Raw genomic sequence first — 18,932 nt, 5'->3', positions numbered from 1 at the left:
TTCTGTAGTTGGATAGCCATTCACAGTCTTTGTTTAATCCAAAGACTGTGAATGGCTATCCAACTACAGAAAAAGCAGTTTCTCCTCCCTTGGTGTTCACACCTCAGCTGCTAGCAGAGCACCTCACCCTCCCTGATTGAACTAACCTCGTTATCTCCATACTGATTTATACCTGCCTCTGGAAATTTCCATTCCTTGCATCTGAAGAAGTGAGGTTCTTACCCACGAAAGCTTATGCTCCCAATACTTCTGTTAGTCTTAAAGGTGCCACAAGACCCTCTGTTGCTTCTTACAACCAGAGATGTGATTGCAACATGTGTAGACATTACCTGAGGTAGCTTTGATTTAGCTAGCTCAAGTAACAAAAGCAGTGAGTCAAGTCATGGCAAGTCGGTCTGGGACCATGGGTATATACTCTAGCACAGGAGAGGCCAACCTGAGCCTGAGAAGGAACCAGAATTTACCAATGAACATTGCCAAAGAGCCACAGTAATATGTCAGCAGCCCCATCCACCCCCACCCCACTCCCAATGCCTCCCGCCCACCGGCAGCCCCGCCAATCAGCCCCCCCCTCCCTCCTCGCACCTCCCGATCATCTGTTTTGTGGTGTGCAGGAGGCTCTGGGGAGAAGGTAGAGGAGTGAGGGCATGGCAGGCTCAGGGAGGGGGTGGGAAGGGGTGGAATGGGGGCAGGGCCTGTGGCAGAGCCAGGGGTTGAGCAGTGAGCAGCCCCCCCGGCACATTGGAAAGTTGGCACCTGTACCTCCAGTCCTAGAGTCGGTGCCTATACAAGGAGCCACATATTAACTTCTGAAGAGCCACATGTGGCTCCACAGCCACAGGTTGGCCACCCCTGCATAAGCTTGTACTATGTGGTTTGGTTTCACTGCTATTGTTATTCAAGCTAGCTAGGTCAAAGTTAGCTCAGGTTTGTCCACCAAACTGCAGTCACACCTCCTGACATACCTGGAAAGTTAAGGTGAATCAACTAAAGCAGCTGTTCTTAAACTATATGGTGGACTTCCTAAGGGAGGGGCAGGCGGAAATGTGTCAAGAGAGGTCCAAGTTGTGAGCTTTTTTTAAGAGCTGTGGCTGTGAGCCCTGGGTGCAGAAGGGTCATGTTCACGCAGGAGGTGGGGATAAAAGGGAGAGCCAGAGCCCCGCCACCTGGGCTCAGGCTCTCCACACACACACACACCCCCCCACTCCTTCACCGGGAAATAGCAGCGCTCCATCTGTCAGCCCCAGGCTAGCAGCAGCAGCACAGAAGGGTGGCAATGGGGGGGCTATGTCTGCTGTGAAAAGGGATATTGACAAATATCACTTTTCACATTGCCACCCTTATTTCTGTGCTCCTGCTGGCGCGGTGCTGCCGCGGTGCTGCCTTCAGAGCTGGGCATCCGGCCAGCAGCTGCTGCTTTCCACTCTGCCTTCAGAGGGGTGGTGGCGGTATATGTACTTGCGGGACAGAGGTTAAATGACTACAGACACAAAGAAGAGGGGGGGGCCTGATCAAATATGTTTGAGAGCCACTGAGCTGAAGTTAATGCACATAAATGAAAGAGTGTTACCACCACCCCAGATATTTCCCACATGGATGTTTTCACTCAATAGTAAAGTGACCTTAGTTCACTGTAACTAAATCCATCTCCAAGGCACAGACTGATAGAGTGATTTGCTGGCTCACGGTCCCCTGCTCACACTCTTAGACAACACTCACACATAGCAAAGCAAAAATCATCCCCGGTGACTGATGTTTTGAAATAGAATTTACACATACAGAAAGGGAATAAGTGAGAGCATTTACCTGATATTTTAGATCTAAGTAGGGCATCATGTATAGTCAGTCAGAAAAATCTAGTTGTCAAGCACTCTCAGATTATACACCGTATAAGTATTCCAGAATGAGAATGTCTACACATGGAATTAATCAGCAATATTTAAATCAGGAATAATTCCATGTGTAGACAAACCTTAAGAATCTACTTTTCTTGAAGCATCAAATACCTTCAGTCTCTCACCTTTGTAGCCTTTGGCATCCCATCCTCAGTGTCTCTACACTACAGTCAGTCCCATGTAACACTGATGACAAATTAAAAAAAAAAAAAAAAAATGACCCCTTCAGTTAGCACCACACCGGATGAGCTGGATTGGAGAGCAAACACTAACTATATACTCTTAGTTACTGAAACATGTTAGAATATTTTATGGCTCTTCATGACTGTTTGCTGAGAAAAAGTCAGCATTCCTTCTCCAGTACTTCAAGTTTGGAATACCACTGTATTTAATAGGACCTTTCTGCCAGCGAAAGCACTCACAAATTACACTGGTCATGGCCAGCTTAATAAAAACACCTAATAATTTATGTTAGAATACAACAAATAAAAACAATCTAAATTTAAGTTCAAATAAATAGATGTGTCCCTGTAACTTGGGCTGAATCTTCCTCAATTTGTTACAAGAAAGCTACTGAAGTTAAGGGTAATCAAATATCATGCTGCAGGAGTCGAGAAAGGAATTCCACCCACCTCTTCTGGTGCACAGCTTTACACAATTAACTAGGTCCACTACTGCAAGGTAGGGAGGTGGTTTTGTTTTACATTCCTGTGAATCATCAGGTGTTGGCCACTTCTGGAGATGAATTCTGAACTTGAAGGCCAGTGCATGGTCTGTTATGGCAAATCCTACCTTCCACTCCCATGAAGTTTTGTTCAGCTTCACAAAGCAATTATAGTATCAATTCTTCTTCTACAAACTGTTCAGCTGGTAGAGTTTAGCTTCATTACAGAATCATCCTGATAGAGATTTGATTAGTTTAACCACTTAATTCATTCTGTCAATACTAAGTGGTTACATCAAAGTATCTCCATCAGCAAGATAAATAACTCATAATTATTTACCAAAATAAAATGGTGCCTTTCAGTGATCAAAGAAATTTCTGCTAACATTTAGGCTGGAAACGGGTCCTCTTGAGTCACCAGATAGCTGATCCATTAACTTGGATATGGGTATCAGTGTCTCAATCAGATCAAGAACTCCATCCCACACTCTCCAGAATGAGCATGCTTCCATGTATGGGAGTGGGCAGATCTTAAGGCTAAGATTTTGTCATGGATATTTTTGATAAAAGTCATGGACAGGTCACAGGCAATAAAGAAAAATTCACGGAAGTCTGACTTTTACCAAAAATATCCATTATAAAATGGGAAGCCTCTGGGCAGCTGCAGGGTGGCTGGGAGCTTCAGGTTCTCCCTCCACCCAGACTGGGAGCTCTGGGGGTCCCCCTGCTCCCAGTGGAGTGGGGGGTGGCTGCGGGGATCCTCCTGCTGCCCACGGTGGCGGGGAGCTGCAAGAAGCTCAGGAAGGAGGATTTTGTCAGGAAGGACGCGGAAGACCTCCATGACTTCAGCCCATGGCAGCAGGGAGCTGCAGGGGTCCCACTGCAGGCCATGGGGGTCCCCTTGCCTCCCATGGGGCCAGGAGCTGCAGGGTACCCCTGCTGCTGAAGAGGGCAGCAGGACCCTGAAGCTCCCAGCTGCCACTGGCTGAAGTCACAAAGGTCTTCCTGACAAAATCGTAACCTTACTGATGATTAAATTAATCAAGCTTTGATACTGTACCTAACCTCACTGCACTACAGGGTGTCACTAAGTTTTGCTAAAACAATAAGGAGTCTGGTGGCACCTTAAAGACTAACAGATTTATTTGGGCATAAGCTTTCGTGAGTAAAAACCTCACTTCTTCGGATGCATAGAGTGAAAGTTACAGATGCAGGCATTATATACTGACACATGGAGAGCAGGGAGTTACTTCACAAGTGGAGAACCAGTGTTGACAGGGCCAATTCAATCAGGGTGGATGTAGTCCACTCCCAATAATAGATGAGGTGGTGTCAATTCCAGGAGAGGAAAAGCTGCTTCTGTAGTGAGCCAGCCACTCCCAGTCCCTATTCAAGCCCAGATTAATGGTGTTGAATTTGCAAATGAATTTTAGTTCTGCTGTTTCTCTTTGAAGTCTGTTTCTGAAGTTTTTTTGTTCAATGATAGTGACTTTTAAATCTGTAATAGAATGACCAGGGAGATTGAAGTGTTCACTTACTGGCTTATGTATGTTACCATTCCTGATGTCCGATTTGTGTCCATTTATTCTTTTGCGGAGGGACTGTCCCGTTTGGCCAATGTACATGGCAGAGGGGCATTGCTGGCACATGATGGCATATATGACATTAGAGGATGTGCAGGTGAATGAGCCCCTGATGGTGTGGCTGATGTGGTTGGGTCCTCTGATGCTGTTGCCAGAGTAGATATGGGGACAGAGTAGGCAACGAGGTTTGCTACAGGGATAGGTTCCTGGGTTGGTGTTTCTGTGGTGTGGTGTGTAGTTGCTGGTGAGTATTTGCTTCAGGTTGGGGGGTTGTCTGTAAGCGAGGACTGGCCTGCCTCCCAAGGTCTGTGAGAGTGAGGGATCATTTTCCAGGATAGGTTGTAGATCGTGGATAATGCGCTGGAGAGGTTTTAGCTGGGGGCTGTATGTGATGGCCAGTGGTGTTCTGTTATTGTCCTTGTTGGGCCTGTCCTGCAGTAGGTGATTTCTGGGTACCCGTCTTGCTCTGTCAATCTGTTTCCTCACTTCCCCAGGTGGGTATTGTAGTTTTATGAATGCTTGATAAAGATCTTGTAGGTGTTTGTCTCTGTCTGAGGGGTTGGAGCAAATTCGGTTGTATCTTAGGGCTTGGCTGTAGACAATGGATCGTGTGATGTGTCTTGGATGGAAGCTGGAGGCATGTAGGTACGTATAGCGGTCAGTAGGTTTCCGGTATAGGGTGGTGTTTATGTGACCATCAATTATTTGTACTGTAGTGTCCAGGAAGTGGATCTCTTGTGTGGATTGGTCCAGGCTGAGGTTGATGGTGGGGTGGAAATTGTTGAAGTCCAGGTGGAATTCTTCAAGGGCCTCCTTTCCGTGGGTCCATATGATGAAGATGTCATCAATATAGCGCAAGTAGAGGAGGGGCATTAGGGGACGAGAGCTGAGGAAGCGTTGTTCTAAGTCAGCCATAAAAATGTTGGCATACTGTGGGGCCATGCGAGTACCCATAGCAGTGCCACTGACTTGAAGGTATAAGTTGTCCCCAAATCTGAAGTGGTTGTGGGTGAGGACAAAGTCACAAAGCTCAGCCACCAGGCTTGCTGTGGCCTCATCAGGGATACTGTTCCTGACAGCTTGTAGTCCATCCTCATGTGGAATATTGGTATAAAGTGCTTCTACATCCATGGTGGCCAGGATGGTGTTTTCAGGAAGAACATCAATGCATTGTAGTTTCCTTAGGAAGTCGGTGGTGTCTCGAAGATAGCTGGGAGTGCTGGTAGCATAGGGTCTGAGGAGAGAGTCCAAATAGCCAGATAATCCTGCTGTCAGAGTGCCAATGCCTGAGATGATGGGGCGTCCAGGGTTTCCGGGTTTATGGATCTTGGGTAGCAGATAGAATACCCCTGGTCGGGGTTCTGCGGGTGTGTCCATGTAGATTTGTTCCCGTACTGTAGCTGGGAGTTTCTTGAGCAGATGGTGTAGTTTCTTTTGACATTCTACAGGCCACTATCCTCTGGAGTCATTCCCATTTTTGTCCAGGCGCCCCCGACCAACCTCACCGAGGCCGGCCAGGAGCACCCATGTCTGCCCAGGTGCCCCCGACCAACGTAACCGAGGTCGGCCAGGAGCACCCACGGGATGACGACAACGGCTAGCAGTCGTTTTGCACCATCTGCCATCCGCAAGGCAAGGGGATGCTGCTGCGTAGCACTGCAGTACCGCGTCTGCCAGCAGCACCCAGGAGACATACGGTGACAGTGAGCTGAGCGGGCTCCATGCTTGCTGTGGTATGTCGTCTGCACGGGTAACCCAGGAAAAAAGGCAAGAAATGATTTTTTGCTGTTGCTTTCACGGAGGGAGGGGGGCCTGACGACATGTACCCAGAACCACCCATGACAATGTTTTTGCCCCATCAGGCACTGGGAGCTCAACCCAGAATTCCAATGGGCGGCGGAGACTGCGGAAACTGTGGGATAGCTACCCACAGTGCAACGCTCCAGAAGTCGACACTAGAACTTGGTACTGTGGATGCACACTGCCGACTTAATGCACTTGTGGGGACACACACAACTGATTGTATCAAATCGATTTCTAAAAAAATCGACTTCTATTAAATCGACCTAATTTAGTAGTGTAGACATGCCGTCTGTCCAGCTGTGGCAGTTTTCTGGTCCCCTGGCTCAGGGATGGCAGGTTTGTATAATTTTTGGTGGTGCCCAGAACAGGTCCAAGTCCTGGCCCCCACACCTGCCTTGTAAGCCAATATACAATAACTCCTCACTTAAAGTCGTCCCAGTTAAAATTGTTTTGTTGTTACGTTGCTGATCAATTGGAGCAGTGGTTCTCAAACTTTTTTTTCGTGGACCACTTGAAAATTGCTGCAGGTCTCAACGGACCACTTAATGATCTTTCCAAATGTTGTTTGTACCGTTTACTATTATAAAGCGCTTTGGATAAAAGTGCTATATAAAAAACCCCCTTAATAATAATTAACGTTTTTTTGTTCTGCATATAAAAGCACACAACTCATATTTTAATATCAGTAATCTTAACCTTTCTAATGCGATGGATGTGTCCTCTCTCCCACACCGGGGCAGCCCCCAAGCTGGGGCTGGGAAGGAGTGTGGGGGGTCTCTCCCTCTCTTCCCTACCGCAACAGCCCCAAGCTGGGACTGGGAAGGAGTGGGGAGTCTCTCCCCCGCCACAGCAGCCACAGAGTTGAGGCTGGGAAGGAGGCCCGTATCTCCCCAGCAGCCGCAGCCCTGGAGCTGGGGAAAGTCACCTCTTTCTCTGGTCGCTGCAGCCTTGCACATCCCAAATTCCCCCCACCCCCTCTTCTCACACTACTGCCCCTCCCACTTACTCCCTATTCCCCCCAAGTCCACCACCTGACCTCACATGTGCATCTTCTCCAGGGTCCAGGCACCTAATTAGTGGAGCCACGCCTGCATGGCTCCACTAATTATGTGGGTGTCCCTTCATTTTCTCATGCGTGGCCACCCAGGCGCACATCTTAGAAGGAACTATCCACAGACCACCTGAATGGCACTTGCAGACCATTGGTGGTTCACAGACCACAGTTTGAGAACCTCTGCATTAGAGAACATGCTTGTTTAAAGTTGCGCAATGCTCTCTTATAACGTTGTTTGGCAGCTGCCTGCTTTGTCCACTGCTTGCAGGAAGAGCAGCCCATTGGTGCTAGCTGCTGAGGGCTTGGAACCAGGCTGCGTGGGCAGCCCCCCCATCAGCTCCCCTAAGTTACCTGGGCAGCAGCCGCCCAGCAGGCTATAAATTTCTGGGCAGGTCAGCTGCCCCTCCCCCCAATGCCGTGTGCTGCTCCTGCCCTCTGCCTTGGAGATGCTTCACGAACTTCCTGCTTGCTGTGCGAGGGGGGGGGAAGACGGGTGCTGATGTCAGGTGTTCCCCTCCCCCGCTCCTGCCCCCCATCTCCAGGGGAGGACACGACAGGGCTCAGGAGGGAGGGAGCTCACTGGCAGCAGCTGCGGTCTCAACTTGCTGATCTACTTAAAAAGGCAATGTACTTAGAGTAGGGTCAGCCTACTTAAAGGGGCAATGCGCATCACTCTCTCTCATACACAGACAGGCTGTGTGTGTCTGCCATGCTGTCTCCCCTCCCTCCATTGGTGCTGCCTTGTAGAGTGTGAGGCTACATTAGCAACAATGTGTTAACCCTGGAGGGCTCAGCCGAGTGCTAGTTCATTGTTTAGCAGCAAGGCATTCCCTGGGAAATAGCCCACTCTCTGATTCCACCACCTCAACCAAGCTTCACAATCATTCATTGCTGTGTACAGTATTAAACTGTTGGTTTAAAACTTATACTATGTATATGCATGTGTGTATATATATAAAATATAGTCTTGTCTGGCAAAAAAAAATTCCCTGGAACCTAACCCCCCTCCCATTTACATTAATTCTTATGGGGAAATTGGATTCGCTTAACATCGTTTCGATTAAAGTAGCATTTTTCAGGAACATAACTACAACGTTAAGTGAGGAGTTACTGTATATTTTTTAGAATAATGTAAAAATGTGAGGGCTCTGGGGTGGGGCTGGTGATGAGGGGTTGGGGTGTGGGTGGGGCTCAGGCAGAGGGCTGGGGATGAGAGGTTGGGGTGAGAGGGAGCTCAGGGCTAGGGCAGAGGGTTGGGGTACAGGGGGTGAGGGCTCTGGGGATGAGGGGCTGGGGCAGAGGGTTGAGGTGCAGGGGGTGAGGGCTCTGGGCTGGGGATGAGGAGTTTGGGGTACAGGCAGGCCGGAGAGGAGGACTCCCCCCAGCCCTCTCTCCGTCAGCAGCAGCGAGCTCCGGGGGAGGAGCCCCCTCTTCCCCCCTGCACCACATTCACCTCATACTGTTGTCAGTGCACGTGCTCCTAGGGCCCCTCAGGTCCAGGAAGCCCCCTTGCCTCCCCTGTGGTGGGTGCCGGGAGGTGGGGCTGCCATCACATGTGCGCCTTCTCCCCTGCTACTGCCCCTCACTGTAGCCTCACTGGGGGTGGGGGATAGGGTTGCCCTTTGTCCAGCGGGGGGCAGGAGCAGTAACTGTGGGCCCCCCCTGTGCTGGTGGAGGGTCCTGCCACAAAAGGGAAGGGTCTGAGGCGGAAGGGCAGGTGCAGGGTCAGCCTGCCCTGGCACTAGTGGATGAGGGCTCTAGGACCCTGCGGCGGCAGTTGATGCCGGGAACCAGCAGAGCGGCAGCGTGGAGCTGCAGGGGAGAGGCAGGGCCGCTCCAGAGCGGCGGGAGGTGCACAGGGGCAGCAAGTGGGGGCCAGGGGACACTCGGGGGAGGCGTGCAGGGGTGGCAGGTGGGGATGGGGAAGAGACCCGGCCCCAAACATTGGTGGAGCCGGGCCCCTGGGCCCTGAATATTGCTGGAGCCCGGACACCAAGGGCCCATACAACTCGCCGCTCCTACCCTGGCTTATAACTATTACCATAGTATCAAAGTGCATCCCAATCTTTAATGTATTTTATCACAGTAGGTAGGGAAACATTCCTACAGAGTATCTGAGGAACAGATTAAGTGACTTGCCCAAAGTCACACATGAAGTCTAGGCAGAGCTAGGAGTTGAACCTCAGTGTTCTGAGGATAGGCTACTGTTCTTGACCATCATTCCTCTATCAGTTTTGCAATCAGCTCCCAGGTGGCTGCCTCCAGCCAGCTGATCTCTTTCCCATTCTCTCCCCATGCCTAATTTTCTCTGCTCCCAAGATTACACTTCCATTTTCTAACCATTTTAGATAACAAAGAGCCCTGTATTAGGTTAGATGCTGATCTGGGTTCCTGCCTATGCAAAAATTACTTGTGACTCATTCCTTTCCCTCCCTCCAGCTCATTCAGATGAAGTTGGGAATAAGTTAATCAGTAAGGAGCCAAGAGGCATGACACAATATGCAACATACCTCCACTGGGAAGCAGAAAAGATGATCACTAAATACTTCATCCTCTTTGTTTTGAGCATTTTGTGTTTTAAATTGAAGTGGGAATAAAAGTCCCTCTGGACTAATTTCTACTGATGATGTGCACCATCCTACAGATCAGCTGAGGTGCTTTTGCTGACAGCCTTTAAATGTGCACTCATGAGGGAGGGTGGGCGGTTTCTGTAGATGGTCCCTAGAAGTGAAATTCGTTCCCTCTTGTAATTCAGATTGGTTCACTTTCAGAACATTATGCAAGATTCTTATTTCAGAAAGCCTGAAGTCTGGCAGCATCCAAACTTTGGAGTCATGTTCCAATCTTAGGCATCTTGTTTTTTCCCTGATAGAGGTCATTAAAAACAAAACAAACAAACATATAAATTAATCACTCACCTCCACCACTCTTAGTGCTTTCACAAACATCCAAAATATTAAAAAGCCAAGGACAAACATCCAGAAAATACACCAGAGTCTCATGTAAAACCAACTAAGACTAAAATAACACTCGGCCAAGATAATAACCACCCACCATCTAACTACCTCACAGGTCTCAGCCCACCTCCTCAACAAAAGCCTGAAACAAATGAGGGCTCTGCCAGACCATATGGGGAAAGAGGGAAAGGAGGAGGAGCATTTCCTGCCAGCTTTCTAACTAGTTAGGACTGTAGGGGTGGAGAAGCCAACTTCTAACCTCTGCCCACTCTGTAACCAATTGAAGGACAAGGCCAACTTCTGCAAGTAGCATCTTGCTGGCACGTGAAGTGAAGACACCGCCCGGAAAGCTCCTTTCCTGAACATACCCTGTCATCAGGGATACCTATTGCCAGGCTCAGATGGATCCTGTTCTTCTATTCCTCTGTTCAGGGCCCTTCCTGCTCGGAGCATGTGGGACACTGAGACCCATTCCAGGTTAAATGGACCTATATAAGGGCCATTTCACTGTTGTGGTTCCCACAATAACCGTGGGAATACAATACAGTTTTCCATTCAACACTGTTACATAAAACACTGTTGTAACATTGTCAGGGATGCACCCTGGATAACTGGTCCTTTAGCATTGCTGCATCACTTGATTATTGGGAGCCCCCATCTGTGAGATCAACTGAGTGTCCCTAGATCCTCATCTCGCACCCACAAGGACAAGGGCTGCAGTGCTTCTGTCCAAGGAGGCCTGTTATCAAAGGGGAATCAGAGCTTACTGCAGGGAAAGTAAGCATATTACTAGTGAAGATTCTAAGTTACTTACCTCCACAGACTTACAGGAACTAGGTTTTCTTACTCTCCACTTTGTTCAATAGTTGAGGCTTTAAGTGGCAACACCTGACCACGCTCCAGTGAACGATCTTCTCAGGTCTACTTGCAGGCTGTGCAGATTGTGTACACAGGAAGTGAGTATATTCTTTCTGATCCAGTTCATACCAAGGGTCATGCTCCTGCACACTGTAAATGAAATTCCCACTGCCTAACATAGAATTAAGCCTAAAGAAAGCAATAAAATAATCCAGAATATCACAAGAAATTAAGACATGGTAACTTTTAACAAATTATGTTTTTTAATATATAAAATGCTGTACAATTTTTACTTTAAAGGCCACTGAAATCTGAAAAGGGAAGCCATGAATGGCTTCTCTTCCTTTCTTTGGACCTGGTTGCAAATTGCATGTATATTTTTCCTAACCTGACTACCCGTAGTTTTTATTCCTCGAAACATTAACTCAGCATTCATGAGCAACCTTACAACACAGCAGAGCACCAAGCGTGAGTGCATGCTGGAGGGAAGAGAGAGAGAGCAGGGGAGAGAGCTGGTCAGAAAACCATTTCAAACTTCCTGGGGTTTATTCTAAGCAGTGACAGGGGAAAAAAATCCTTTAAAAATGATGAAAAATAAATTATCTTGGTAATGCTAAATATATATTCAGCAGCTATGTGAAAACAGCCACACTAAAAATAGTAGTTGCCATTATAAGCCAAAGGATTAGGAAATATAAAAAGGAAAAAGGTCTGTAGTGGATCCATATGATAATTTTACTTCTGAATTATTTAATTGTTAACTTGCTTTTAGGACTTACAAGTTTATGGAGGAAAAGTGTACATTTATGTCCAATGCTTCAGTTTTACAGCTCTCTTCTTCTCCAAGTGGAAGTTCCAGCCCCCACACACCTCCTTCATTTCTAGATACACTGCCAAGATTTCTGAAAGTTAAAATGCAGCAAGTTTCTGTTAAACATTACTTCATGCTTCTGGCATTAATGTAATAGAAGTCTGCATTGGGACAAGAGGGAGAAGCAATGAAAGCTGATTTCCTGGCATGCAGTGGAAATCCTGAGAAAATTGAAATCTGCCATGAATTTTAACAGCTGCATGGCTGCTTCGCTCTATGAGAGTACATAGTTACATAGCTCTTTATTATACCAAGAGGAAAACACAGAGGCACTTCAAGAGGCAAAAAACCTAGTTCCGCCATAGATTTGCTGCTGTAAAGATCCCAGTTTACTACATGGTCCAACTGATGTGGATGCAGTAGCAAAATGTGGACAGTAACATGCATGAAATTAAGCAGCAGGCTGCAACTTTTATTAAACTTTAGCACAGGGGAGAGGGCGCTACTTACCCATCATCCAACCTGTCCTACACTAAGCATCTAATTGATTCCAGTGCAGGGGTTACAGGGCTCCTTACCAGGGAGGCTGGAACAATTTTTTTAGTGAGGGTGCTGAGAGCCATTGAACCAAACTGTAAACCCTGTATATAATGGGAACCACTTCAAGCCAGGGGGTGCGGCAGCACCCCCAGCACCCCAAGTTCCAGCAGCTATGCTCCTTGCCATTCAACCCTTAATTCATCATGGGCTATTCTCAGTCTACCCCCAGGACTCAGCACTTTGAGTCCTAGCAACCTCCCCACATCCTCCCCTGAAAGGGGGACAGAGGGTGCTGAGGAGCGAGGCCCTTGGCCTGCGAGGGCCACAGGATCTGACCTCAACTTGCAAAGGCCACAAGGTCTCACCCTATCCTAGAAGCCCAAAGCCCATCACCAAAATCCCAGGTCTTTTACCTCTGGGAACTGTTCATTTTATCCTTTTAACTGCACAGGCAACTGGCCACAAGTTGTGATGAATTAACAACTCAACCCAAGTACCTCAGTTAGGTACGAAGCACGTTCCTACTTAACCCACTGTGACTCAAAGGTGCTGCAAAGAAGGTGTAAAACTCCCTGGTCCTCTGCCAATTGGACTATGAAAGAAAAAATTCTGGGCTATTGGTTAGACCCACAGCATCTGTCAAGGCAGGTTCTCATTCCTAGTTCAGGGTGGGGCTTCTGGAATAGAGCCGAAAGAGGCTCCACCTGGCCCCCACTGCAGGTTAAATTCTGGGAGCTGGGGAATGCTGGCCAATCAGCACCCCTTTCCCTCTAGCTGGCCAATGGGTACCAGAGACTTTGGGGAGAGAGGAGCTACCTGGTGTCCCAGTGACAGGGCTGCCCAGAGGGGGGGGCAAGTGGGGCAATTTGCCCCAGGCCCTGGGCCCCACAGGGGCCCCCACGAGAATATAGTGTTCTATAGTATTGCAACTTTTTTTTAATGGAAGGGGCCCCTGAAATTGCTTTGCCACAGGCCCCCTGAATCCTCTAGGCGGCCCTGCTCAGTGAGTGTCTCCTTCTCTTGCTGCTGGTACTGTCCCCTTTCATCACTGGCCTCATCAAGTTCTCCCACCTGTCGAGGCATGTGGGTGGCATTTAGCAAAGCTGGAGATGTCAGTACAGGTCATTAAGGCTGGGTAAATACCTAAACAAAACTATTCTGCATACTCAGTTAAATAAAGCCCAAAAGCCTCTTTCCCAGAATTTGCAACCTCTTGTATTCAATTTCTGCAAACGTCGTTTGTACTAATGTTCATGGAAACAGAAAGCAAATATGTATGTGAACAAATATTTACTAAGAAAGTAACCACTTTGAAAGCTCTAAGTGAGCATGGGAATCATGCAATCAGGGAACAGAAATGATAGTATGTGTTTTAGATCTGGGGTTCTCAACCTTTCCTGACTACTGTACTCCTTTCCGGAGTCTGATTTGTCTTGTGTACCCCAGGTTTCACCTCCACTTAAAAACTACTTGCTTACAAAATCAGACATAAAAATACAAATGTGTCACAGCACACTAGTACTGAAAAATGGCTTACTTTCTCATTCTGTCTGTATGAAATTTTAGTTTGTACTGACTTAACTAGTGTTTTTTATATAGCCTGTTGTAAAACTAAGCAAATATCTAGATGAGTTGATGTACCCCCGGAAGACATCTGTGTACCCTGAGGGGTACACATACCCCTGGTTGAGAACCAATGATTTAGATGACAACTCAGCACAAATGACAGTGAATACTTGGAAGTCCCTGTCACAGCAAATAGTTCTTTAGCATTTAATAAGACAAAATATAGTTCCATACATTGAATAATGATCAGTAACACATTTGTAAAGAGCAGAGTCTGTTTGTGGATAATTAAACATTTTAAAAGGCTACATTCACTGAGTGAAGTGTTCAGTGTGAATAGTTTTCCCAGTGCTGCTGCTGATAATGGCTGGTATGACAATGTTCACATACATGGTTGTTTACTCTAACCATTAAAAAGAACAATTGTTCATTGTTCCCTTCTTTTCTCATTTTATGCCCAATCTGTGTTCCACCTGGTTCTCAGGCACCATATGGTCCAAATCACAAGTCATGTTGCAGTAGCCAAGATTCTTATGTACTGAGGCAAAGGAAGGAAAAATGGTGCATGTACTTTAGCTTGAACCCTATTTTTCTATATAACAGATTATTGGCTGATGTTTCCATAGGGTAATCAATAGGTGCTAGGAAACTTATTTCTGGAACCCCAAATTCTGATGTTTCTATTTTGGCAAATCATCTTAATCTCCAGAGAGTCTTTCCTAGTCTCAAGGACTGATTGCCTCACCTGCCTATTTGTGCATGAGATCAATAGAGTGAAGACACCAGCTTTTTTTCTGTCATGTTATCTTCAATAGTTATTAATGTATGTGTTATGCCGGAAAGTGTTAATGGTTGCCATCAGTCACAGACATGGTTAAAGTAGATACTGTATTAAGCTCCTTTAATTCATGCTAAATGGAAGGAGCAATTAAATGCCCTTATATGTCACAATAGCCACCACCCCAAGGCACTAGCCAGCATGGTCAGGCCTCAGCAGAATCTAAGTTATGTGGGCTGAAAGGTTTTCCTGGGTACTGACTGCAAATACAGAGACTGGAGCACTGATCTGCATATCTGTATGAGAAAAAGGCCTGATCTACACTACGAGTTTAGTTTGAATTTAGCAGCGTTAAATCAAATTAACCCTGCATCCATCCACACAACGAAGCCATTTACCGTGACATAAAGGGCTCTTAAAATCGATTTCTGTACTCCTCCCCAACGAGGGGAGTAGCGCCGAAATTGACATTGCCATTTCGAATTAGGGTTAGTGTGGCCGCAATTCAACGCTATTGGCCTCTGAGAGCTATCCCACATGACCGCTCTGGACAATCTGAACTCGGATGCACTGGCCAGGTAGACAGGAAAAGCCCCGCGAACTTTTGAATTTCATTTCGTTTGCCCAGGGTGGAGAGCACAGGTGACCACGCAGAGCTCATCAGCACAGGTAACCATGCAGTCCGAGAATCGAAAAAGAGCTCCAGCATGGATCGTATGGGAGGTACTGGATCTGATCTCTGTATGGGGAAAGGATTCTGTGCTAGCAGAACTATGTTCCAAAAGACGAAATGCCAAAACATTTGAAAAAATCTCTAAGGGCATGATGGAGAGAGGCCACAATAGGGACTCACTACAGTGCTGCGTGAAAGTTAAGGAGCTCAGACAAGCCTACCAGAAAACCAAAGCAGCAAATGGAAGGTCCGGGTCAGAGCCACAGACATGCCGCTTCTACACGGAGCTGCATGCAATTCTAGGGGGGGCCGACCCCACTACCCCACCTCTGACCGTGGATTCAGAGGAGTGGGTAATCTCAGCCATGCCTGAGGATTCTGCGCACGGGGAAGATGAGGACGAGCTTGCGGAGAGCACACAGCACTCTCTTCTCCCCAACAGCCAGGATCTTTTTCTCAGCCTGACTGAAATACCCTCCCAACTCTCCCAAGGCAGTATCCCAGACAATGAAGCCATGGAAGGGACCTCTGGTGCCTGACTAGCCTAGGTGTGCACCCCCATGAAGTCCAAACCCCATGTTACACAATCAGCCCAGATGGACACCTAACATGGTTTGGAGGAAATTGGCTAACAACAGCTCTCACAAAAGCATCCTCCTATCTTGTACTTTTCCTGTGCAGTTTCCAGGCCACAGGGTTTTGGATAAACTTCAGATAAGCAGTTGAACTTTTTGATGCTTATCTGAACCAGGGCCAACCCTCCCACAACTGCAAAGGTTCTCTCATTGTCAGTACTTTTCAGGCAGAAAATTAACTGGGGTTCAGGGTGGAACATTGTCCTTTGTGAAGGTAAACAACAGTTATTCTGAGCACATTAAGAAAAGTGGTTTGCCTGGGTTTGTTTATTGACAGGAAACATATGCTCGTTCATGGAGACTCCCCATGAACATTCTGCTCTTTCTGGTAATCTCGCTTAGTTCAGCTTTTCCTGATGCTGCAGAATCTTTATATATACAGATTTATCATCATATGAACTAGTTTCAAGATCACTGAGCAATCCTTGTTTACACAAAGATCTGCAATGAAAAAATGCAGGTATCAGCCTGAACTGGAACAGGGATGGCCTTTCATTGACCCATGTGGCATGGCAAATTTGTGGGTTTCTTTACAATTTGGAACATGCATTTGGCAAGCCAGTTGGGGCTTTGCCATTCAAAATAAGGACTTGTTTTAATGCTCTTGGCCAAGACTGCTTGTGTGATGGAACAAGTTGTCATTCCATTATATGATGGGGACAGCATCCTCCTGCTTGATGGACCTGCTCCTGTTCTCTGTTGACAGGACATCTCTGCTGTCAGCTCTTATTAACAACCATCTTGGTCATATTGGTTACCCTATTGGACACCACAGGATGTCACAGTTCAGGACAACTGCACCTGTATTTCCTTGCAGTGGTCCAGCAAGGGCACCTGCTCTCAACCTTCTAGCTCTTCAGTCATTGCCTCTTTTGGGTGGAGACCTGCCTGTCACTCACCTCTGACCATGGTATGTCCAGGCTGCACAGTACCCTCCCTTCACTGTGTATTTCCGAGTATAAACCGGCTGCCTAAATCTCTTCATAGACTGATAACAGAGTGATTGCCACGGATATAAGTTACCACACCATTCTTTCTAAGTAAGCCCATTTTTATTCTTAGGGTAAAAGTACTACAGAGTAAGCATATTTAAAACAATAAAAGAACCTACATACATGCTAATAAGTTTACCAAGCTCACCTCTTCCCCAGGGGTGTCTTTGTAGTTAAAAGTTCATCAGAACTTCAGCTTAGAACAAGCATCCAGTCTTACAAGGCCTCAGGAAGTCAAGTCCTTCGAATCCCCCCCTAAGGAATGTGGCCCTCTGTGGACCAGGGAGTCCTATCCATTTCCTGGATCAGGAAGAAGGCCCTGAGTTAGTCTAATCCCTGGTCATTTATCTCAAAATCCTTTCTTTGTCTCTTGGACCTGGAGAGCCCAGTTTGAACTAATATATGCAAACCTTTCCAGGGGGTAGTTTCAAAGGTTGGCTTTGGAAGGTGAGAATTAGCATTCCTCTCACCACAAGGTATTTCCTAAGGAAATCCACTTCACACATTGTTTCAATAAAACCTTTGACATTCCTCAAACCTTAGAGAGATTACATTAATCTTGTCTTCCTGCTAAATACATTCCATGCAATCTCACAATAGTACATAAACATTTCCATTTTCAATACAGTGAACTCCAAAGATGTTGAATTTAATTCAGTAAAATTTAATTTAAATCAGTGAGGTTTTTCCAGGATGTCACAGAATATTGTCAGAATGTCACACATGGTTTCCAACAGACCTAGGTCAACTTTCCACCCTAGAAAGGAAAATGTTGGGGGATTTTAGTACATATGGAGATCGAAGCTCTGTCGCACAAGACGTGGATCACATACTAAAAAATGTTATGTCATTAAAAACTGTCATAATGCCTATGCACAAGGGGGCTAAATGAAGCTCACACAGGCCTCTTAAGTCTAGCATTTTCTAACTTTTGAGTGCTTGACTTTACAACTTTAACTTTCTTCTAACAAGATTTATTTTAATATCATTTACTGTTATTTCTTTTTAAAAGAACCATATTGGCCTGCCACATCAATCATCAAAATACTTCACTTAGGAAGGAACATTGCACACATACAAAATGGGAAATGACTGCCTAGGAAGGAGTACTGCAGAAAGGGATCTGGGGGTCGTAGTAGACCACAAGCTAAATATGAATCAACAGTGTAACACTGGTGCAAAAAAAGTGAACATCATTCTGGGATGTATTAGCAGGAGTATTGTAAGCAAGTAATTTGTCCACTCTACTCTGCACTGATTAGGCCTCATCTAGAGTATTGTGTCCAGTTCTGGGTGCCACATTTCAGGAAGGATATGGACAAATTGGAGAAGGTCCAGAGAAGAGCAACAAAAATGATTAAAGGTCTAGAAAACATGACCTATGAGGGAAGGTTGAAAAAATTGTTTTTTTTTTAGTCTAGAAAAAAGAAGACAGAGGGGACATGACAACAGTTTTCAAGTACATAAACGGTTGTTACAAGGAGGAGGGAGAAAAAATGTGTTTCTTAACCTCTGAGGATAGGACAAGAAGCAATGGGCTTAAATTGCAGCAAGGGAGGTTTAGGTTGGACATTAGCAAAAACTTCCTGTCAGGGTGGTTAAGCACTGGAATAAATTACTTAGGGAGGCTGTGGAATCTCTGTCATTGGAGATTTTTAAGAGCAGGTTAGACAAACACCTGTCAGGAATGGTCTAGATAATACTTAGTCCTGCCATGAGTGCAGGGGATTGGACTAGATGACCTCTCGAGGTCCCTTCCAGTCCTATGATTATCAGGGTTGGACCCTTTAGATCATAGCACAGACCTCTACCCACTTGAGCTAATGGAGTACCTGATACCAGTAGCAGACTGTTATCTTTGACACGGACAACCTACTTGGGGTGATGGTGGTGGGACATATATATTGCTAATAGGTTTCACAGCTACTTTCTAGACAGCAGAGCAATGTTAAGATGCAGGAATCAGAACTCTGTTCCAGGTTCTGTCTACTCTTGTGGTTACAAACTGCCAACCCTCCACAGCCTGTTTCTGCTCCCAAACCTCTCAAACCCTGGAGTCTGTTTCTCCCTCACGCTACCACCCAACTCCTCATCCCATTGCATTCCAATCAAGCTATTTCCTG

At 46.5% G+C, this 18,932-nt stretch overlaps 1 protein-coding gene across 22 annotated transcripts in view; it reads right to left on the bottom strand.

The window, feature by feature from the left end:
* The window catches only part of PHLDB2 (pleckstrin homology like domain family B member 2), a 169,898-nt gene that overhangs the window by 108,103 nt on the left and 42,863 nt on the right, over nucleotides 1-18,932 (bottom strand). For 15 of the 22 annotated variants that reach the window (XR_010599682.1, XM_065588426.1, XM_042853759.2 and 12 more), the window contains 4 exons: nucleotides 16,949-17,109; nucleotides 11,594-11,716; nucleotides 10,771-11,003; nucleotides 9,510-9,864 (listed from right to left, as the gene is read on the bottom strand). The gene's annotated coding sequence lies outside the window, so the exon portion shown is untranslated. The remainder of the gene's footprint in view (nucleotides 1-9,509; nucleotides 9,865-10,770; nucleotides 11,004-11,593; nucleotides 11,717-16,948; nucleotides 17,110-18,932) is intronic. The other 7 variants (XM_065588475.1, XM_065588456.1, XM_065588422.1 and 4 more) reach the window with 6 other exon arrangements.

The sequence above is a fragment of the Chrysemys picta genome, chromosome 1, assembly GCF_011386835.1.
Source record: "Chrysemys picta bellii isolate R12L10 chromosome 1, ASM1138683v2, whole genome shotgun sequence".
NCBI classification, from domain to species: Eukaryota; Metazoa; Chordata; order Testudines; family Emydidae; genus Chrysemys; species Chrysemys picta.
The sequence above is the reverse complement of the archived record's forward strand: the minus strand, read 5'-3'. Positions and strand labels throughout refer to the sequence as shown.